The sequence below is a fragment of the Protopterus annectens genome, chromosome 2.part2, assembly GCF_019279795.1.
Source record: "Protopterus annectens isolate FY-2018-M chromosome 2.part2, PAN1.0, whole genome shotgun sequence".
NCBI classification, from domain to species: domain Eukaryota; kingdom Metazoa; phylum Chordata; order Ceratodontiformes; family Protopteridae; genus Protopterus; species Protopterus annectens.
In genome coordinates, this window is record NC_056730.1 from 428,603,457 (window position 1) to 428,627,604 (window position 24,148).

The following is a 24,148-nucleotide window of genomic DNA, read 5'->3' on the forward strand; positions in this document are numbered from 1 at the left end:
ATTATGTCCCACTCTTTATGTAAAACCTTTAAGGAGTCGTCCTTCTCAGACCTCCAGTCAGGCAACCTCCGAAGCTCTGGGACTTAAACTTAGATCTGAAGTAGATAACTTCATTTGATCAGCAACCTGTGGGTTTCGTATCCGACACGGATCCGAGCCGGCAGCATACCAAGCAAAAAGATCTGAGCTCCAAGCTCCTCCCCCTTACCCATACTACACTGCAACCTCCTTCCAATCCTCAGATCTAGTTTGCTGGGGCTGTGCCAAGCACTGGATTCGTCGAGCTCCAGGCAAGTGTAGCAATCCTTTACTACCAACTTTCCTTTTTAGTCTAATTTTTGTGTGTGTGTATATTAGTTCTTTTCTTTGGATGTCCATTCTCCCTAGCCTTTATCTCCCCCTTCACCTTTGATAGTTGTCCATCCCTTAGTAGGCCCCTTTTCCCCCCTTCAGGTGTGCGTGTGTGTCTAGAATATGGCCGAAAGTCATAAAGTGACTTTTTCCAAGTGCTCTGAGTGTGGCCATAAGCTGTCGCCAGCGGATGGTCACACTCAGTGCGTGATCTGCTTGAGGGTTCCGCACCTTTCTTCGGGCTGCCAGATCTGTGCGGCCTTCAACCCCCGAGCCTTACGGGATAGGAGGAACAAGCTGATTCTAGCGGGTCTTCTACCCTCGGAATCAGCTTCTTCTTCTTCCCCCTGTGTAGCGACAGCCGTGGCTGCGGCTGCCCAGCCAGCCGGCCCTGTTCCCCTGTCTGAGACTCACCCTCCCACCTTGTCTCAGGGAGAACGAGAGGCCAAGAAGGACAAAAAAGCGAGAAGGGAGAGAGAGAGAAAGAAGCCGCAAGCAGCAGGCCGAACTGGACCCCTCTGCCCCTTCCGCTAAAGTTGTCTCTTCTCCCTTGAGAGTTTCCAAGCCTTCCTCCCCACGGCTACGTTCGCCATGTTTCTCTCTGGAGCCGGAGGAGGAGACCCGACCATCCTCGAGTTCGTCGTCGCGTCTGCCCTCCCGGCCAGCTTCTGCGGCTTCCTCCAGGTCTACCCGCAGCATCTCGGAGGCAGATATGGACCGGATAATGCGTTGATTCTTGCAAACTCAGCTGCAGATAGGAGTGTTGCTGCCTCCCCCCCCCCCTACGGGGGGGGGGGGGGTTCAGCTCCACTGTTCGCCCTGATAGCTCCTTCTCCGATCCACCACTGGATTTTGGAGTCTTCGGATCAGAGGAGCCCCAGAGTCAGGGGGTCGGCACCGTTGGTTATTGCTACCTCGACATCGGCCATGCCCTCGAGCTTATCAGATTCGAGCTCTCGGAGCCGAGAGTTGGGCATTGTATCCAGGGGTTGAGTGTGTCTTCGGCTCCTTTGCGAACAGAGCACACTGTCCTCTTGGGTCCGACCGTTTAGGCTCCGGCATCGATCCCCTCGTCGGATCCGAGGGTCCCGGCCACCTTTCTTAGAGAGGCCGGTTCCCCTTCGGCGTTCATTGTGGTGGAGAGAGTTCTATCTAGAGGATCGAGAACCCTCACTCTTTCCTCAGGGTCTGCCCCTGCTCCCTCGCAGCTCAGTTTGGCCTCCATCATCCAGTTCCCCCTGGGACAGCCTGTGTCGTTGACGCCCCAGCCACTTCCCCTGGAGGAACATGACTCCGTTGGTGAGCCCCCCTCAGACAGCCCCCCCATGAGGAGGTCCCTCACAAACACCTGTGCAAAAGGAGGCACTTGGGCTCCTCTGAGTCCCTCACCGAGGATACCGATTTGGAGGAAGGGGAAGGTTCCTCCAGATCACCCCCCCCGATGACATCTCCTTTGGAGACGTTATGGAAATACTCCGCCAAAGGGGGGGTGGTCTGCCCAAAAACCTTCCTCGGACGAGTCGGTATTCCTGCAGGTGTTCGACACAGGCCCATCTACCTCTTGGGTGTCCCCCCTAGCCAACTTGATTACCACCAGGGCGTGGAAGGAGCCGGACACTGTAGAGCCGATACCCAGAAGGCCTGATAAGGTTTTTAGTCCCCCTGCAGACAGAGCTTTGTGGAGCAAGGGTTCCCCAGTTGATGCCATGGTGGTGGCGGCGGCCACCAAAAAGGAACTCGCCCAGGAAAGTTCTTCGGTCCACCCCCCTGACAAGGAGTCTCGGGCAATGGACCATATTGGAAAGCGGATTTTTGCTTTCAGCTACCTTCTCCATAAGGGCGTTGAATTACTTGGCCCATGTAATCAGACTGCAGCGGGACCTGGTCAAAGAGTACGCTGAGTCTTCTCCAGAGTCCATATCGGCCGAGGATAGACAGACTTTCTCAGCTTATATGGCCACTCTCAAGTCAGTGTCTAATACTTCTATGTGGCTACTTTCCCATGCCACGGAGGGAGCCACTAGAGCTACCGGGTCCGGTATCACATTAAGGCGCCATGCCTGGCTTCGACTTTGCGATTTCTCAGAGTCCTTCAAGGCGTCCTTTGATGGGTCGACCCTGTTCAGGAAGACCGTCCGCGAGATGCTGGTCCAGAGCGAGAAAGATGGGAAAACGCTGTCAGCCATCAGAATCCGCTTCTCTACCCCTCAAAGGTCCTTCTCCAGGAACCAGTGAGGGCAGAAGATGATGTGGTTCCGGAAATGTCAGCAGGCTCTGAATGCTCAGGACTCCTTCTCCCCCAGAGGCAGAGGGGGACAAGGTGGACGCCAGCCCAGAGATAGAGGGGGACCAAAGAACTTCGGGTCACGGGAACCCTTTTCCGACCGACCCGCACAGCAGCCCTGAGAGGTTGCCCGACTGCTCCTCTCTGGAGGCAGTCGGATGGGGGGCATTTTTCGAGGCACCTGGCTCAATGGGAGTCCATCACGACAGATCGCTGGGTGCTTTGGATAATATCCAGAGGTTATTCAGTCTCCTTCATAAACAAGCCCCCTTACTCAAGGTGCCTCCCAGATGGTCCCACCCACTCAGAGGGAGGCCGCGGCTTTGGAAATAAAAAAGCTGTTCGAAAAAAGATCCATCCAGCATGTGCCCCCAGACCAGTCCAGATCAGGCATCTAATCCAGGTTCTTTGGTGCCAAAAAAGACGGGGGATTTAAGGCTGATTCTCGACCTGTCAACAATGAACCTTTTCGTTGCCAAGGAGAAATTCCAGATGGTCATGCTCCAATCCATCCTGTCCCTCTTGCAGGAAGAGGACTGGATGTGTTCCATAGACCTCAAGGATGCGTACTACCATATTCTCATGGACAGATGGCCCAGGAGGTTTCTCCGCTTTCAGCTAGGGGCAGATCATTACCAGTTCAGGGTCCTACCCTTCAGTCTCACTACAGCCCCCAGGGTGTTCACCAAGGTCATGGCAGTTATAGCAGCCCACCTGAGGCTGCAAGGCATACAGGTCTTCCCGTACCTAGACGACTGGCTCCTCACTGCCCCCACCAGGCATCTGCTTTCTCTAGCCAGGGATTTCTTCCTCCAGATATCACTCCGGTTGGGGATAACCATAAATGTCAAGAAGCCTTTCCTCCAGCCTGTTCAAGTGTTAGACTTCATAGGGGCCAGGATAGATACCCTCCAGTACAAGGGCCTTGCTAACGTCAGACAGACTTCATAGCATGACTCTTCATGTGCTAGCCCTCTGTCAGTCCCCTGCTCCCCCAGCAGAATTAGTCCTAAGAGCTTTGGGTTCCATGGTGGCAGCTATCAATCTGATTCCTTACGCTCGTCTGCACATGAGGGTTCTACAGTGGACGTTGCAAGTCCAGTGATCTATTCTACACCACCCTCTAGACTTCCCGATTCCCCTCAGCAGGGTTTGCAGAAACTCCTTCATGTGGTGGCTTCAATCCCGAGCCCTTCGGGAAGGACGACCCTTTATGTCCTTACCCCAGGCCACAGTGACCACAGACGCCTCCTGCCTACAGTGGGGAGGGAGGGGCATTATGCGGGCAGGACTGTCCAAGCCACGTGGACTCAGACAGAGACCGTACTGCATATAAATGTCCTGGAGATGAGGGCGGTCCTTTTAGCGTTGCAGGCCCTTCATGCCTCTCTTCCTCCGGGGACTATTGTTATCCAGTCGAACAATATGTCAGTAGTCTGGTATATCAACAAACAGGGGGGAGCCAGATCTTACCCTCTTTGCCGAGAAGCCATGAGAGTCTGGGAATGGGCGATCTCCACCAACCGCTTCCTGTTAGCAATGCATATTCTGGGTCGGTCCAAGATACTGGCGGACAAATTGAGCAGAACTATCCTCTCTCTTTACGAGTAGTCTCTGAATCCTTGTGTAGCTGAACAGATCTCCCTCAAGTGGGGTCAGCCTTGCTGCGATCTCTTCGCATCGCCTTCAACGCAAAATGCAGCAAATATTTCGCTCTAATTCCTCTAGGGGAAGCCCCCAGAGATGCTCTAGTCCATGCTTGGCTGCCTGGTCTTCTTTATGCGTATCCTCTACTTCCACTTATGACAAAATTTTGCAGAAAGCTCGTTGGTTGGGGAGCAAGATTATCCTCATAGCCCCATTCTGGCCTCATCAGGTCTGGTTCCCCTGCCTGCAGTCTCATCTCATAGCTCCACTCTGGATCTTGGATCCCATTCCGGATCTGATTTCTCATCCCTCGGGAATGGCTCCTCCGAACCTGGACAATCTCAAACTCTCAGCTTGGCTGATCCAGTTCCCCTAGTTGCCAGGACTCCTGGTATCTCTTCCCTAGTCAAGTCTATCCTGGTGGCAGCACATAAACCCTCTACCAGGAAGATTTACAGTAGCAAATGGAAATGTTTTTCCATTTGGGCTTCACGAAAGAACTTAGATCCTTTCACCACTCCTATTCCAGCGGTACTGGAATTCTTGTCTCATATTTTTCAGCAAGGGGCCAGCTCATCTACTGTGAAGGTTCAGCTGGCTGCCATTTCCCATTTCCATAGTGGGGACAACTTTGGTTCTCTCGCTGCTGCTAGAATTTGTAAGACCTTTCTAAAAGGCACTTTTCTTTGGAGACCCCCTGTTAGAAATTCATTCCCGCCATGGGATCTGACCTTAGTTCTTCAGGCGCTAGTTGCGCCTCCATTCGAACCCACAGCTTCCATTGATCTGAAGTTCTTGTCATGGAAGACTGCCTTTTTGGTAGCCATTACTTCAGCCAGGAGAGTGTTGGAGCTTCAGGCTGTCTGTATCAAACCTCCATACCTTGTGTTCATAAGGATAGAGTATCTCTCAGGACTAATCCCTCTTTTCTCCCTAAAGTTGCTTCTGAGGCGAACATTAATCAGTCCATTAATTTGCCTGTCTTTTTCCCTTATTTCCAGAACAAAGGAGAATATAAACTTAATTTGCTGGATGTTCACAGACAGTTACGTTTTTATTTGCAAAGGACGGCTGTCTTTCATAAGTCTGATCAACTTTTTGTCTCCTTTGCTAAGCCTTTTCTAGGGAAACCAGTTTCAAAGGTGACTCTCGCCAGGTGGATTTCGAGTTGTATCCTACAAGCGTACAGAGAGTCTGGCTTACCAGAACCAATGGGAGTTCATGCTCATTCTACGCCTTCTATGGCAATGCCTGCTGCATTCTTGTCTAGAGTTTCCCTGGATGACATTTGTTCAGCGGCTACCTGGGTGTCCTCTCACACCTTTATTTCGTGTCTAGAGGAAGGGCTGCCTTTGGCTCTGCAGTGCTCCGGAATATCCTTCCTTAAGGGCCTCCCAAGATTTCGGGTAGCTGGGGACTCTGTCCCACAGGTTGCTGATCAAATTAAGTTAACTACTTCAGATAAAGAAGTTATGTGCTCACCATAATGTTCCATCTGAGTAGGTAAACTTAATTTGTCAGCAGCCGTCCCTCCCTCCTTCCCCCTGACCTTGATGGTTACTTAGCTGAGCTCGAGGTTCGGAATTATGAGCTTTACTTTGTCCTTGAGTCAGGTGTCTCAGGTTGTTAGTTTGTTTTGTTATTACGTGCAGGTGGCAAACGCGATCTGAGGATTGGAAGGAGGTTGCAGTGTAGTATGGGTAAGGGGAAGGAGCTTGGAGCTCGGATCTTTTTGCTTGGTATGCTGCCGGCTCAGATCCGTGTTGGATCCGAAACCCACAGGTTGCTAACAAATGAAGTTTACCTACTCAGATGGAACGTTATGGTGAGTACATAACTTCGTATTTTTCTAAGGCTGCCACCATCTTAGACCACTGATGAGGCCCATTCATTCTTCATGCTACTTGAATTTTGAGGTAAAGAAGCTGCCTTTTCTTCCTTTTGAGTGAGCCAGCACAGTCAGTCTCAAATTTTTGTTGTGAAAGACCCTTTTTCATAGTAGCTGCCACCATAGCAAAGAAGATTTAAGAGCTTCAGTCTTTAAAGGCATAAAATTTTGCACAGTCTTAACATGGTCATAATTTCCCCACACCTTCATGTCAAGTGTGGTTTCTCAACCTCAAGTTAGTAATTTTTCATCCACCAGTGTTCATGCTAAGCCATAGAACAAGGCAGAAATGATTCTGAATGCCACAGATTTCCACAGGTAGCTAAGAATGTTCTTCGTATTTTATTGTTGCAGTCATCACATTTGGGTTATCTGCCTGCAGGTAGCCCTCAGTCAGGCTGAATACCAAAGTATTGGGATTTCTGAGTCGGATGCTGTCGCTTCTTCCATGACGTCAGGTCGTCAGGGGTATAAAACCTGCAGCCGACTCCATTACATCCATCTTTCTTGCCGTGTGGTGCCCGAAGCAGAAGCAGTTCGCAAGTGCTGGTCGGCCACCTCCTGAAATTTTCGTTTTTTGAGTTTCAGACCTGAAGTCTTCTAAAAGATAAGTACCCCGTTGGGGATCCTTTTTTCTTGCTCTAACTGATGTCAGAAAAAATGACTAATTGTCTTGCCTGTGGAAAGCAAATACCTCACAGAGATTTTCATTCTTACTGCATCATCTGTTTAGGCCCAGACCACGACATCCCTCGCTGTCGGTTTTGTGCCTTGTTCAACGCCCAAACTGTTTGTCGTTGGGCTATTTTTGTCGCCAAATTCTTTCACTCGATCTCTGTATTCCGAAATGGCTTCTATAAGCCATACGACTACCGATCTTCCAAAAAAAGTAAGGATAAAGACAGAGACAGACCGCATAGGTCCAAAACTGGCGACGACACTACCGTTAAGCTAGTTGCCAGTCTGCCGGTACTCATTGAGGCACTTTCGTAGCCCCTAATACCAGTTTCTGCAGATTCGCAGGCCTCTACTGAGACCCATTCTGAGTCAGGTATGCCATGAGATGCTTCTTTGACTATGGAACCTGGGGATGTCTCTACCTTGGATGGGTCCTGAGCCGCTGTGCAGGCACCGGCTTCTGAGGGTGTATTCAGGCCTTCCGATTTTCATATAAAACCGACGACTTTGTTTCAAACCAAAAATACCAAATTTCGCAGACCTAGAATTTGCACTACGCCTAGGAAACCGATGACCAAAGCACATTCTCAGGCCCACATGCCACAAAAACAAATGCTTAGAATGGCTGAAGACCTCATTACTTTAATTAGGGGAAGTCAGCCTTCCCCCTCAAAAAGACCAAGAACAGATTTTCCTTCAGATTCTTCAGATCAGGAGTCTGATAACTCTGATCCTTCTGATTACCAGGACTTATCCTTATCTACCTATGAGGATTCTGATGGAGAGGATTCCATTCCCTCTGCTTCCCCTCCAGAAGACTTTTCTTTTGGTGAAACCCTGCATACCTTTAGAAAGCATTTCCACTGGGAGAGCCAGGACTACTGTCAGTCCAAAAAGAGATGCAGGAAATTTTTAAACTTGCCTCCGCACAGGTCTCTAGCTATCCCTCCTGTTCTGGAAATTGTAGATATCTTCCTGGAATCCAGCCTTACCCCTGGTACTTTGCCTCCAGCTCCCAGGAAACCTGACAGGTACTACAGAGTATCTGACTCCCACAAATTCCTCTTTAAGAATCCTACTGCAGATCCAGAGAACATTTCCCAGGGACCTAAAGGCATTAAGGGTACAACTGCTAAAAATCCTACCCCTTTGGACAGGGATTTTAGGGCTGTAGACAGATGGGTTAAGAATGTATACACCTCTACTACTGTTGCCATTAGGGCTTTAAATTACCAGTTTTGTATGTTAAAGTATCAGCAACATATTATAGAGCTTATTAAACTGAAAATTATGTTGGTTCCTGTTTGTGCAGAACACAAAGATGTTCATCGTGTTACACTGCTGCAGTCATTACACTTGGGTTATCCTGCCGTCAGGCGGTTCCCCAGTCAGCGTGAGTTCCAAAGTCTTGGTCCTGCGTCGGTTGCTGTCACCTCCTCCCTGACGTCATTGTGACAGGGGTATATAAGATGCAGCCGATGCCATTTTCTTCAGTCTTTCTTGCCGCGCGGTGCCCGAAGCAAAAGCAGTTCGCAAGTGCAGGTCGGCCGTCTCCTGAGATTTTCATTCCGAATCCAGAACTGAAGTCTTCTACAAAGCTAAGTACCCCGTTGGGGAAACTTTTTCTTGCCTCAGACCGATGTCAGTAAAAGTTAATAACTGTATTTCTTGTGGGAAGCAAATACCTCATAAGGATTTCCATTCCTATTGTATCCCATGCCTAGGCCCAGACCACGACGTCACTGGTTGTCGGTTTTGTGCTAGGTTTAACAAGCGCACTATTAAACATCGGTTTGATTTTGCCCGATATTATTTTGGTAGTAAATTCAATTATACCATGCCGCCAGAACTTCTGATGACCGGAATACACAAAAAGCGCAAAGAAAAGAATAGGCATCCAAGGCCCAAAACTGACGACGAAGCCTCTTCTAGGCCAGTCGCCAGTTCTCCGGTTTTCAGCGAGGCGCCTTCGCAGCCCCTGACAACCGCTTCTGTAGAACCACAGACCACCTCTGACTCCCACGTGGAGATGGCTGGGCCTTCGGACGCGCAAGTTATTCAGCCTACTGAGACTAACCTTTCAGAGGGATCCGGAGTATCTGAGCAGCCCATAGCTTCAGAGGGTGTCTTCAGACCTACTCAGTTAAGCATTAAACCCTCAGCTAAGTCTAAGCCTCCTTTAAAATCAAAGAAACAAATACAGCATTCCCCAGGGCAGACCTCCATGCCTAAGAAACAAATGCTCACAATGGCCGAAGACCTAATCACTCTGATGAGGGGGTCACATCCCCCTCCTGATAAAAGGCCTAGACAGGATGCAGACTATGACTCATCCGACCAGGTGTCCATCCCTTCTGATTCATCCTCAGACCTAGGATACTCCTTACCCCATTATAAGGATTCTGATGCTGAGGAATCAATTCCATCAGCCTCACCACCTGAGGACTACTCCTTTGGGGAAACCCTACATGCCATGAAGGGAGCAGTTCCACTGGGAAGGCCAGGATTACTCAGAATCCAAGAAAAGGCTCAGAGACTTCCTTTTATTACCTTCCAGCCCCTGTTAAACATGACAGATACTACAGAGTCCCTGACTCACATAAATTTCTGTATAAAAGCCTTGTAGCTGACCCTGAAACTATTTCTCATGGACCCAAAGGAGTTAAGGCCTCATCAACCAAGAATCCAGTTCCCTCAGAGATTCCAGAGCATTACACAGATGGGGAAAGAAAGTATATACGTCTGCAACTTTAACAATGAGAGCCTTAAATTGACAGTTTCACATGCTAAAATATCAGCAATTTTTACTGTCTCAGTTAAAACAAACAAAAAAATGCTTCCAGAATCAGATCCTCCTAATTTTAAAGAAATGCAAGATTTATTGCATGCAGCTGAACAAGTGGGAAAGCATACTTTGCAATGTGGTTTTGATGCTCTAGAGGCCTCCTGCAGAGCAGCAGTTACAGGCTCTGTCATTAGAAGACATGCTTGGTTAAAAGAACATACGTTACCAGATCATGTTAAAGTAAAATTATTGGATGCACCTTTGCAGCAGGATGTGTTATTTGGAGTTAAGGCAGAAGAGGTATTAAAGAAAATGGAGGATAAGGCAAAATCTATGCAAACGGTGAAGGATTTCTTACAGGTTCAGCCTCCTAGATGTAGCAGAAATTGGCCAACTAAGAATTGGTCCTTTCCAATTACAGACAGACCTCAAAGGGAAGATACAGACGTCCCAGAGGTAGAGGTCAAACACAAGGTCCTTACAGGCCTCGACAATGAGTTGCATCAGGCCAGAAAGAAGGGGAAGACAGGCCCCAATCATATAAAAAACAGCTCCAATGACTTCCCACTACAGCTGCCAAACAAATCCCTCTTGGCAGCCCCCTTGGGAGGAAAACTGGCAGTCTTCTACCACAATTGGCAAATGATCACCAAAGACAAATGGGTTCTCAACATTGTATTTGAAGGTTACAGGTTCCACTTTCACACTCTGCCAAGGTTAAAAGGTATGCCAAATCCGCCACCAAATCAATGGGCAGAGGCTCAAAAACAAATTACAGCACTCATGGATATGAGAGCTATTCAACAGGTACCATCACAGGAGAAAGGACAAGGATTTTACTCAAGACTCTTTCTGGTACCCAGAAAGCACAAAGCCTGGAGGCCCATTCTGGATCTTTCATCTCTTAACACTACCTGGATGTTCAGAAATTCAAAATGTTGACACTACAGCAGCAGCTTCCCACGCTGGGCAAGAAAGCTTGGCTGGTGACTTTGGACCTCAAGGAGGCATACCTTCATGTCCCTATCAGACAAAACTGCAGAAGATACCTTGGATTCATAGCTGGTTCAATGCACTACCAATTCTCTGCACTGCCCGTTGGCTTATCTACTGTGCCCAGGGTCTTCACAAAGTGCCTGGCACCAGTAATTGCATTTTGCAGACAGAAAGGATTTCAAATTTATCCGTACCTGGACGACTGCCTGATTCAAACAGAGAGCAAGGACATTCTTCTAAAGCATCTGATGTTTGTAAAAAAGTTATTAAGTTGCCTGGGGTACACAGTAAATGAAAATAAATCAAAACTAGTGCCCTCACAAGAGATTATATTCCTGGGTGCCAGCTTGAACACAGTGGCCCAGATGGCTTATTTCACGCCAGACAAGCAAGGACAACTGATTCAATACTTTGAATTGATGGCAACAAAGACCCAACTCCCTGCAAGAAAAATTCTGCAGGCCTTGGGTTGCATGGCATCCTGCATACTACTAATTCCATATGCCAGACTGCATATGAGGAAACTACAATGGTACCTTAAGAATGTATGGTCTCAACACTGTCAAAGTTTGGAAACAGTTATACCACTAATCCCTTGCCTTCAACAGGAGTTTCAGTGGTGGGCTCAAGCTTGTCACCTCAATGAGGGACAGCCTTTTACACAACCCACAGCCAGGCAAACACTGACAACAGATGCATCGGATTACGCCTGGGGAGCACACATGGCAGACAAATGTATTCAGGGCACGTGGCCCGCAGAACAAGGGCATCTTCACATCAATCAAAAAGAAATGCTAGCTGTACAAAATGCCCTTATAGCTTTCAAGGACCTGCTGCATCCAGGACAACTACTGCTAAAGACAGTCAACACCACAGTTGTGTGGTACATAAACAAGCAAGGGGGCACTCACTCCTACCCCCTATGCAGACAAGCTATGACCTTGTGGAACACAGCTATAAACCTTCAAGATCTGAAGTAGGATATTCATTTGTCTGCAACCTGTGGGTTATGGATCCGATATCGGATCCGAACCGGCATAGTTTTCCAGCTATGGATCCAAGCTCTCAGCTCCTCCCCTCACCCATAATGCCCTGCTCTACCCTCAGTGACCTCAGATCTTGTTTGCCGCGCTGGTAACTAGATGTGGATACATAGCTCTCAGCTAAGTAGACTATTTTCTTGTTGAAAAATAGAGAATTTTTTCTTTCTTTAACAATTTTTGTGTGAAAGTTGTAGGTTTCCTGTTATTATTGAGGGAGCGGAGGTCCAAGCTGGTCTTGGCGGGTCTTTTACCGCCGGACTCGGCTCCGACCTCCGCTCCTTCGGGGACTCCTGCGGCTGCAGTTGTTCCCCCTGTGGCACCCCCTCCTGCTCCTGGGACTCAAACTCCCGCTTCAGGACAGGAGAGGGATGCATCTAAAACCGGAGGAGAAGCACCTGGCGGGCCGAGACCTCTGTTTCGGCCCGCCAGCCAGGCTTCTCCCGGCTTCTCGTCAACGGTCTCCTCCTTCGCTCCGGTCCCTGTGTGCTTCTCACGGGTCCTGAGGAGGAGGAGACCGAGGCTATCGAGGAGGCATTCCAGGCCTACCTCGGTAGCCTCGTCGAGATCTACCCATAGCCTTCCGGATGCTGATCTGGACGGATGATGAGAAGGTTCATCCAGGCCCAGATGCAGATGGGAGTGTTGCCTCCCCCTCCGGGAGCTCAACACCCTTTAAGCCTATTGCTCCTTCTCCGACCCGCTATCCGGGTTGAGCAGCCGGGCGGGGGAGGTCGGGCCCGAGTATACTTGTGCGCCGATCCGACCATGCCCTCGAAGGGATCCGATCTCGGAGCCTGGATCAGGGGATCAGTGCTCCTTGGCGCCTTCTGTGTCGGGCGCACTGTCCGATCCACTCTTCGGATCCGAGGGGAGCTGATTGTCGGATCCTTTGATCTTTTGATGTAGTGGAGAGGGCTCTGTTGAGGGTCTCCGGACCCCGGCACTTTGCCCGTCCCGTGCTCCCTCTGCACTGGGCCAGGCTTCCACCATCCGGCCCCTGGGACAGCCCGTTTCTGTGCCCCAAGTTGCTCCCATGGAGCAAATTGCTGTTGACTCCTCTGACAGCCCCCAGAGGAGGCCCTAAGGAGGCACATTGACTCCCGAGTCTCTCACTGAAGACACGGACTTGGAGGAAGGGAAGGCTCCCACGGTCACCCCGAGGATGTCTCAGACATCATGGGTGGTCTGCCCCCAAGTCTTCCTCGGACGAGTCCGTGTTCTTGGAGGCATTTCTACCTCTTGGGTGTCCCTGGTGGACCTTATTACCACCAGGGCGTGGAAGGAACCGGACACCATGGAGCCAATTCCCAAAAGACCTGACAGGATCCTTAGCCCGCCTCCGACAGGACCCATTGGAGTAAGGGGCCTCCTGTAGATGCCATGTTGATGGCGGCGGAACTGGCTCAGGAGAGTCCTCAGTCCACCCACCGAGCAAGGAGTCTCGGATGATGGACCGCTTGGGGAAGCGGATGTTCAGTTCGGCGACCTTCTCGTAAAGGGCTGAACTAGATGCAGCGAGACCTTATTAAGGAGTACGCTGCAAGTCCATTTCGGAGGAGGACAGAGCTCTGCACTCCACCAAAATGGCCACTCTTAGGTCAGTCACAAATACTTCTATGGACTGGTCACTGGGCGTCAGGCCTGGCTCCGCCACCGCGCTGAGCCCTTCAAGGCGCCCCTTTGATGGTTCTGCTCTGTTTGGCGCTGTCTGCCGTCTGCACCCCAGAGGCCCTATTCTAGGAACCAAAGGGTCAGAAGAAGATGTGGTTCGAAGTCGCAGCAGTCCCAGCCTGCTCCGGACAACCAGTCCTTCCGTGGCAGAGGAGGACAGGGAGGGGCAGAGGGGCTCCCAGAAACGGTCCAGGAACCTTTCTCTGAGCGGCCCTGAGGGTTGCCCGACTGCTCTACTCTGGAGGCAGTCGGGGCGTTCTAGCGGCATGGGAGTCCATAACATCGGACCGCTGGGTTCTCCAAATCATATCCAGGGATATCGCATTCCTTTCCTTCACCTTCCAAAGATGAAGTCCCTCCCAGGCGTACCACCCGGTCAAAGGGAGGAGAAATTGGCCATCTGCTAGAGAAAAGAGCCATCCAGCCCGTTCCCCAGACCAGATCGGATCAGGGTTCTACTCCAGGTTCTTTTTAGTGCCAAAAGGCGGGGAACTAAGACCAATCCTAGACCTCTCTCTCTTGAATCTGGCAGTCCCCAAAGAAAAATTCGAATGGTCACTCTACAATCTATTCTCCCCTTCTGGGAGAAGGCCACTGGATGTGCTCGATAGATCTCTACCACATCCTAATGGACAGGCCAGGAGGTTTCTCCGCTTGGAGCCAGTCACTACCAGTTCCGGGTCCTTCCCTTTGGTCTCACCACAGCCCCCAGGGTGTTTACCAAAGTACTAGCAGTGGTAGCGGCCCACCTGAGGCTTCAGGGGTGCAGGTCTTTCCCTACCTGGACGACTGGCTCCTTACCAACAAGGCATCTACTTCTCTCGACTCCTTTCTCCATCTTGCTCCATTTCTGGGCATCACAATAAATACAAACAAGTCCAACCTGGCACCCACTCAGCTCTTAGATTTCATAGGGGCCAGACTAGACACAAGGAGTTTACGAGCCTTCCTCACTGCGGACAGAGTTCTAAATCTGCAGCTCCAGGTGCGGGCCATTCTCCATTCATGTTCTGTTCCAGTGGAGTTGGTCCTGAGGGCTCTAGGGTCCATGGCTTCGTCGATAGCACTTCTTCCTCTTGCCAGGCTCAATATGCATTCTACAGTGGACGCTCTTAGTACAGTGGTCATACCTTGCTCTCCCCATGCATCATCCCATAGCGATCAGCAAGGCTTGCAAGCGGTCCCTCTTGTGGTGGCTCCACTCCCCGGATCTCCACGCAGGGTCCCATTTGTGCTTCTCCCCTCTCGCCACGGTGACCACGGACGCCTCCGCCTCGGGTGGGGGCACTTTGGCGGGCGGACAGTCCAAGGCACGTGGAGCGATTCAGAGACCTTACTGCATATCAATGTTCTAGAGATGAGAGCAGTGCTCTTAGCGTTGCTAGCACTTCAGGACTTTCTTCCCTTGGGAACAATTGCGATTCAATCGGACAATATGTCTGTTGTCTGGTACATCAACAAGCAAGGGGAACAAGGTCTTACCCTCTTTGTCGAGAGGCCATGAGAGTTTGGGAATGGGCAATCTCCACCAATCGCTTTCTCATAGCAACGCACATTCCGGTCGGTCCAACATCCTAGCGGACAAGCTCAGTCGCACCATTCTGACCCCTTACGGTGGTCTCTCAATTGTCAAGTAGCGGAGCATATTCGCACGGTGGGGAACCCTTCATGCGATCTTTTGCTTCTCCCTCAAACACCAAGTGCGACAGTTTTTGGCTCCTAATACCTCCTCCCGGAGGTACCCCAAGCTGGTGCATGCTTGGCCACCCGGTCTTCTGTATGCCTATCCACCCTTGCCTCTGATGCTGCAAGTTCTTCAGAAAGCCTCTCGGGTGGGTTGCAGAATGATTCTCATTGCTCCATTCTGGCCTCGACAGATCTGGTTCCCCTTCCTAAGGTCTCACTCGGTGAATCCTCCTTGGATTCTAGATCCCATTCGGATCTGATATCCCATCCATCCTGCATTCCTCCTCCGAACCTGGACAACCTGAAGCTGACCGCTTGGCTGCTCCAGTTCCACTCTTGATAAGGACTCGGTATTTCTTCACGGTAAAGGCTATTTTGGTGGCGGCTCATAAACCATCCACTAGAAAGGTTTAAGCAAATGGAAACGCTTCTCTGTGTGGGCGGGCAAGGCCTAGATCCCTTCACGGTTCCTCTCCCTGTAGTGCTTGATTTTCTAACCTCTCTCTTTAATGATGGTGCCAGCAGTTCCACAGTCAAAGTTCAACTGGCGGCAATTTCTCACTATCACATTGGTCAAGAGTCTAATCCTCTTATGTCAGCCAAATTGTGCAAAACATTTCTTAAGGGTACTTTCCTTCTCAGGCCCCTATAAAGCAAGCAGTTCCTCCTTGGGACCTTTCTTTGGTCCTACAGGCCTTGACCGCTCCCCCTTTCGAGCCCTACAGTGGATCTCAAATTCTTGTCCTACAAGACAGCCTTTTGGTAGCCATTACATCAGCCAAGAGAGTTTCTGAACTTCAAGCTTTATCAGCTAAACCTCCTTACTTGGTATTTTATCCGGACCGTGTCTCCCTCAGGACCAACCCGTCCTTCCTTCCTAAAATCGCTTCTGAAGCAAACATCAATCAATCCATTAACCTCCCTGTTTTCTTCCTAAGTATGAAAACAAAGGTGAATATAAGCTACACTCACTAGATGTTCACAGGCAACTAAGATTTTATCTCAACAGGACAGCTGGTCATAGGCAATCCGACCAGCTGTTTATTTCCTTTGCAAAATTCAATTTGGGCAAGCCAATTTCTAAAGTTTCTCTGTCCGCTGGATTTCACAGTGCATTTTATTGGCTTATCAAGCGTCAGGAAGGGGGTGTTCATGCCCATTCAACCCGGTCAGTATCTACCTCGGCAGCCTTCAAGGCTAGGATTCCTCTAGATGATATTTGTGCAGCAGCCACGTGGGCTTCATCTCATACATTTATTTCTCACTATAAGTTGGATCTTGCATCTAGGGTAGAGCATCCTTTGGCTCCGGAATATCCTTCCATGATGGCGCCCAAGATTCAGGTAGCTGGGGACTCTGTCCCACAGGTTGCAGACAAATGAATATCCTACTTCAGATTTAGAAGTTATGTACTCACCATAACGTTCCATCTGAGTAGGTGTATTCATTTGTCTGCAACCATCCCGCCCTCCTATCCCCCTGGCCTTTCAGTTTCCTGCATATTCCTTGTTACCCTTTTGAGGGTATTGTTGCTTTGGCAAACTCGATCTGAGGTCACTGAGGGTAGAGCAGGGCATTATGGGTGAGGGGAGGAGCTGAGAGCTTGGATCCATAGCTGGAAAACTATGCCGGTTCGGATCCGATATCGGATCCATAACCCACAGGTTGCAGACAAATGAATACACCTACTCAGATGGAACGTTATGGTGAGTACATAACTTCTAATTCATCTGCAAGCACAATTCCTGCCAGGAGAGAAAAACACACTGGCAGACGACTTAAGCAGAAACATCATGAATCCACACGAATGGGAATTGAATCCACAAATATTCAGAATGATAACACAGAAATGGTGGAGCCCGGACACAGATCTGTTTGCATCCCCAATAAACTGCCAGCTACAAAAATTCTGCACAAGGAGTTACTATCCACAAGCATGGAAAGTGGATGCCTTCTCATTCAGCTGGGATAACCTACAAGTATACGCTTTCCCACCACTACCTCTCCTGCCAAAGGTATTCAAAAAGCCAGGCAAGAAGAGCCAAAGATGATCCTGATTGCACCAGACTGGCCACGCCAGCACTGGTTCCCAATCTTAAGGAGCTTAGCACAAGAACCACCCTGGATTTTGCCTCAAATCCCACATCTGCTGACTCAGCACAACAATCAAATACTACACAGCCAGCTAAAGACCTTAAACCTAGCTGCATGGAAGATTCCTTAGTCAAGCAAGCAATGCCCGTCTCCAAGGCTGTTATGGATGTCATTCTGGAGGCCAGAAGGCCTAGTACCAGGAAAGCCTTTTCGGATAAATGGAAGAGATTCTGTGCCTGGAACCAAGCTCACAGCCTTGACCCTCTTGTCCCAAACATGTCTCAGATACTACAATACTTAACTGAGATGCTGGACAAAGGCCTCTCCTTCTCATCCATTTAGATCCACACTTCTGCCATCTCTGCTCATTACAACACGGATCCACCAATTTTCTCTAATCCTCTGTTAAAACAGTACCTCAGAGGGGCTAAAAACATAAGACCGCCCCATAGAGCACCTACTCCAAATAGGGACCTCAACTTTGTTTTGAAAAAAACTAACTTTACCTCCTTTTGAGCCAGCTAACACAGCAGAATTAAAATATATCTCTTGGAAAACTGCTCTGCTCCTGGCAATAACATCAGCACGAAGAGTTTCAGAATTACAGGCACTAATGGTAATGGAACCTTTCCTCATTTTCCACTAGGATAGGGTGTCTTTAAGAACTAACCCTACGTTTATGCCAAAGGTGGTATCCGGTGTGGCTCTAAACCAAACTATTCACCTGCCAACTTTTTATCCTAAACCATAGAATAAAGGGGAGAGACTACTGCACTCTTTGGACATTCACAGGCAGTTACGCTTCTACTTGGACAAAACCAAAGCTTTCAGAAAATCTGAGCAATTATTGGTAGCATATGCTGCAGGAGCACAGGGAAAAGCCATTTCAAAACAGACTATCTCAAAATGGATAGGACATTGTATACGTTTCTGCTACACATACCATGGAAAACCTGTACCTAGCAGCATTAGATCTCACTCCACCAGGGCAACAGCCACTTCAACTGCCTACCTCAGGGGAGTACCTACCAAGGATATTTTGGAAGCTGCAACTTGGAGTTCTGTACATACATTCACCAGGCATTACCATCTGCCTCTATACTCTAAATCCAGAGCTGGCTTCGCCATTGCAGTGCTGCAGGGCCTTATAGCCACCACTAAACCTACCACCCTAGAAAACAAAAATGGGAAGAAACTAAGGGTAATGCTGCTCAATGCCAGAAGTCTAAATCTCAAAATGCACGCACTCGAGGCCCTTCTCAGTATGGAGAACATCGATGTCTGTGCTGTGACTGAAACCTGGTTCAAGACTCCTGAGAGCACCCCGGCACTATCAGGTTTTACCTCATATCATGCGTTCCGGCCCCAAAACCCGGACCACACCACAAAAGGAGGGGGTGTATCCATATTCATCAAGGATACCCACACCTCCAGGTTGGTGGCAACGCACCAAGCATCGGAAACCATCCAGGTGCAATTAACCATAGGCAAAACTGCTCTACAATTTGTAGCATGCTACAGGCCACCCTCTCAAACTCAGGAACCCCACACAGCCTTCCTGAAGACACTGGAGGGTATAAATGTATCTCCAAACACCATTATAATGGGTGACTTCAACTACCCGAATATAGACTGGGAACATTACTCAAGCCCCAACTTTCTAGCCCAAAGGTTCCTGGAATTCATAAATTCAAATGCCATGGAACAACTAGTCACCGTTCCCAGAAGAGGAGAAAATATACTAGATCTCATCATCACAAACATGAGGACAAAATGCTCCACACCGGAAGTATATCCCTCATTGGTGAGATCAGATCACAAACTAATCTCACTGGAAATCCACATCCCGCCCCCACCCCAAACAAAAAAGACCACAGTGAAGAACTTCTCTAAAGCAAACTTCACACTACTCAAGACTGGTGTGGTATCCTTCAAGGCCCCCCGAGCCAGTGGAAACCACAACCCAAGCTGCGGAAGCCCTTACTAATGCCTTCTACGAACACCTCCAGGACTGCATGGATCAGGCAATCCCTAATAAAACCAAGACTCTTTCCACCAAGGGCAAACGTCCAGTCTGGTGGACCCCAGCCATAAACAAACTTTACAATAAGAGGAGAAAGCTGTTACATGATGGAGCAAAATCCATAAAAGAGAAGACACCCTTGATCATTATTAGTAAAAAAATACGAGCACTCATAAAATCATCCAAGGCCAACTTTGAGAGAAAAATTGCCATAGATTCAAAAGACAATCCTAAGGCCTTCTTCAGCTATGTTAGAAACCTGGGTGGAAACTCCCAGATATGCTCAGAATTAGTCCAAAATGATACAAAAATCACTGAACCCACAGACATTGCCAACATACTGGCAGACAGGTTCAGTGCAAACTTCACCCCCTCTCTCCCCCCAAAAGGAGAGATAACTATCCCAGCGGAGTGTAGCTTCCCAGACATCTCAAATGCGCAGGTGAAAGCTGCTCTCTCTAAAGCTAAAAACACAGCATCAATGGGACCGGATGGTGTCCCTGGCTGTGTGCTACACTAACTCAATGAGGAACTAAACCCGCACATAAGGCAGCTGTTTAATCTTAGCCTTACCACAGGATACATGCCCAAGGAGTGGCGTACGGCAACTGTGGTCCCACTCCACAAAGGCGGTGCCTCTACGGACCCTGGTAATTACCGCCCCATAAGCTTAACAAGCCTGGTCTGCAAAGCTATGGAGAGGATCATAATGGAACTCATAAACAAAGATATAGGGGACTTGCAGACATTGGACCCGACCCAGTTTGGCTTTGTCGAGGACAGATCATGCCTTTTGAACTTGGTCGACTTCTTCGAAACAGTCACCAAGGCCATTGATGAGGGAAAGGCAGTCCATACAGCCTACCTTGACCTTGCAAAAGCTTTCGACACAATACCCCACTCAGGTATTATAGAGAAACTTACCAGCTTAAATGTAAACCCATATGTCACAAGATGGGTTGCAAACTGGCTAAAGGACAGAACCCACATGGTTAGAGTTGCTGGCGCCATGTCAGACTCCAAGCCGGTCACAAGTGGTGTCCCACAGGGCTCAGTCCTTGGCCCCCTGTTGTTCGGCATCTACTTCTCAGAAGTACAGGCAAACATAGGAGGACTATGGCTGACAAAGTTTGCAGATGACTGCAAACTGGGTGCCATAGTGGAAAGTACATCGGACACAGATATCCTTCAGAGGGGTCTCACGGAAACTGATAGCTGATGCCAGAGCCATGGCCTGAAGTTAAATGCCAAAAAATGTATAGTCATACCCTTCGGGAAAAACAAGGTAACCCCAAGCTACCATATAGGTGGCAATCCACTAAGCACAGAAGAGGTTATCAGGGACCTGGGGACCCAGGTTGACAGTGGCCTTTCTTTTGACACTCACATTGCTAAAGTGGTTAGAAAGACCTTCTACATTGCCCACCTGATCATGAAGAGATTCACATCCAGATCAAGTGAGGTCATTGTTCCCCTGTACTCGAGTACAATGCCCCATTCGGGATGCATCTCACCCGACATCTGCAGCAATTGGAGAGACCCCAAAAGTTCCTCACCAAAAGGATAAAGGGACTCCAAAATCTGTCATATGCTGCCAGACTGAAGAAACTCCAGCTCTATTCAGTCGCATACCGTCTGCTCAGAGGTGATCTGTGCCTGACATACAAGGCCATGTCTAACCTGGAATTAATGGACATGCTCCACCTCAAAAAAATCCAAAACTACCAGATCCACTAGAGCAAGCGACTTAAACCTTAGCACGGATATAAATAGGACATGCTGGAGGGATAGATTTGTCACCCAGAGACTCCCTATGCTGTGGAATAAAATCCTGGTCCATGTGAGGCAGAGCACCTCGCTGGCTCTGTTCAAGAGAAATCTTGACTGGTGGATGGGATATTGTAGGTTTACCTTGGGAATCATCTCTGTGTCACTGCTAGACAGAGGCACAACAAACTAATGGGCACAGTATTTTTTAACATAAGGGGTGGCGTAAGCCACAAAACTTTGGGCTAGGCTTATAAATGCCTTAGGGCAGATAGCCTAGTATAAACCTATGAACCTATGAACCTAATGCCTTATAGAACCAGCCACCCTACCTCAGCTTTGGGATTCTACCCAAGTGTAATGACTGCAGCAGTGTAACACGACGAACATAGTACAATTTTGTACCTACCATAAATGTAGATGTTCCAGTGTATACACTGCTGCAGTCCAGGTTACCCTCCCTCCTTCCCCTCTTTCTGGCTGAGTGCATCTATGTCTTCTACCCTTACTACCTATGTGGAGTATTTGCTGGTAGCTGTAAGTTGTTTTTTGCTTTTCATATGTATGTTTTATTAGCAATTAGAATTGCCTACCTATTTAGAGGCACCTGACATCTGGGGCAAGAAAAACCTGAAGAAAATGGCGTTGGCTGCATCTTACATACCCCTGTCGCAATGACGTCAGGGAGGAGGTGACAGCAACCAACGCCGGACCAAGACTTTGGAACTCAGGCCGACTGGGGAACCGCCTGACAGCAGGATAACCCAAGTGTATTGACTGCAGCAGTGTATACACTCGAACATCCACATTTATGGTAGGTACAAAACTGTACTATTTACAAGAGTTAATGCATTCTGCTAACCAAGTTGGTAAACATAATTTACAATGTGGGTTTGATGCCTTAGCAGCATCTTGCAGGGCTGCCGTCACTGGGTCTGTTCTTAGAAGGGATGCTTGGCTTAAGGAACAAACCTTGCCAGATCATGTCAAAGCAAAATTACTAAATGCACCATTGAACCAAGAGTGTCTATTTGGCAATAAAGCAGAAGTAGTCCTCAAAAGGATGGAGGAGAAAGCTAAATCTATGCACACTGTTAAAGATTTCTTACAAGTACAGCCACGTAGATTCAGTTGGCATTGGCCTTCTAAAAACTGGTCTTTTCCAGTCCCTCCCAGTCTTTCTCAGTCCAAACCCAGGGGCAGCAGGCCACCAAGACTACAGTCTCAGGGTATGCACAGATCTAAGCAATGGAGTGCTCCCACGACCAAAACTGGGAGTAGTAAGCCGCCATCCTATGGTAAGATTGCACAATGACTTATCCTTAAGTCTTCAAAGCCCTGCCCAAGTACTTGCACCTTTAGGAGGGAAACTTGCCCTGCATGCCAAAAACTAGGAGTACATTACCCAGGACAGATGGGTCTTAAACATTGTTTCCCAGGAATGTAGATTCCACTTCCACTCACTCCCAACCCTAATCGGATGGCCAGACCTCCCCCGAACTAGTGGGCAGGGATCCAAAAGCAACTACTTTCACTTCTCAGTATAAAGGCTATTCAACCTGTCCCAGCAGAACAAAGGGGACAAGGCTTTTATTCCAGGCTGTTTCTGGTACCCAGAAAAGAAAACTCTTGGCGTCCTATTCTGGATCTATTTTCAACACGTTTCTTGTGGTTCCAAAATTCAGAATGCTAACTCTCCAACAGCTGCTTCCTATGCTAGCCAAGGACTCCTGGCTAGCAACCCTAGACTTAAAAGAAGCTTATCTGCGCATCCCCATAAGGGAATCTTGCAGGAAATCAAACCAAAACCACGCACGTGAGACTGAGTGCAAGGTTCAACAAGAAACTGGAAAAACGATCCAAAAACTAACCAGCACAAGGTAGAATACAGCTATATTGTAATCATTTATTAATCCAAAAACATACCGGTTTCGGCTATATTAAGCCTTCTTCAGTGTAAATAATTACATTAATGAAAAACTGCTACATCCTGGTACAACCTTTATATAGAAAGATGTGTTGATATGTCAAGATGTCTTAAAGGCATATCCCTAAATTAACCCACATTCAATATGCATATATCAAAAACATGACTAAAGTTATAATACACAATTAGTGCTGAAAACAATATTATATTAATATAAAATGATATATGCAATATTAAAAATGTGATAATATTCATATAATAATACATAAAAGATACATTCCATAATACATAGGAAATATGCAAACTATAATGCATAGAAACGTAGGCTGACACTTATTCCAATTCATTTAATCCAGGTTTGAAAAGAGCCCCTAACTTGGTAATCCAAATTGATTCCATATTATTAAGTCTATCGTGCCAGCCTGCTTTAGAGCTTCTATGCATAGAGATCTTGTCAATAATGACAAATTTAAATTGTGAAGTAGGGTGACTGATAGTGTGTTTATATAAAGTATTGGACAACCTGTGATTTCTGATGGCACTGAGATGTTCACTAATTTTAAATTTCAAAGGTCTAGATGTCTGACCAACATAAAATGAGGAACAGGTGCAATTCGCTAGATAGATAACCCCATCTCAACTGCAGTTGCCGAAAATGTTAATCTGATATACCTTAGAGGTGTTTTTACTAGAAAATTCCTTATGCTAACAGTTAAATATTACAAAAATTTTTTTGACCATAAAGATGGGCACAATAATAATAACAACAGAATTTGGTTTGTGTTGATCCATTATTTGTGGAGTTTGATCTTTTGATCTTTATGTATTTTTTCTCACCTTATAATCATTCTTGACATCTAATGATGTTTCATGATAGTTTATGATATCTGGTGATTTTGAGAGGTGAACGTATTGGTTGGGACGTATGTCCATTATTAGTATATACCAAACTTTGGAGACGAAGGCTGTTATTAAAGGACAATTAGTCAGAGCGGCCCGGATTGTAACTCTCAATAATGAGTTTGACGATGAATGTTCGTTTTTAAAATCAGCTTTTCTGAAGAGAGATTACCCGGTTGAGCTCATTGACGAAATTATAGCCGAGGTCAAATTTAAAAGGGAAACTAACCATTTTAGGCCTTTATTGGCTATACATAGTTCTAGCCCTCAAAATCTATTAGGCAACTTGGAGAGTGAATGTATTGACCAGGTCCATTTGGAACACAATTTTGTTGGTTTAAAGGACGTTGTAATTGGCGACTCGTCCGACCAAGGTTTAAACACCAAGACAAACCTTGAAAGTCCATT

The 24,148-nt window shown here is 47.9% G+C and overlaps 1 protein-coding gene across 2 annotated transcripts in view; it reads left to right on the forward strand.

The window, feature by feature from the left end:
* The window catches only part of FCHO2 (FCH and mu domain containing endocytic adaptor 2), a 4,043,518-nt gene that overhangs the window by 1,441,949 nt on the left and 2,577,421 nt on the right, over nucleotides 1-24,148 (forward strand). The gene's annotated exons all lie outside the window — the stretch shown is intronic.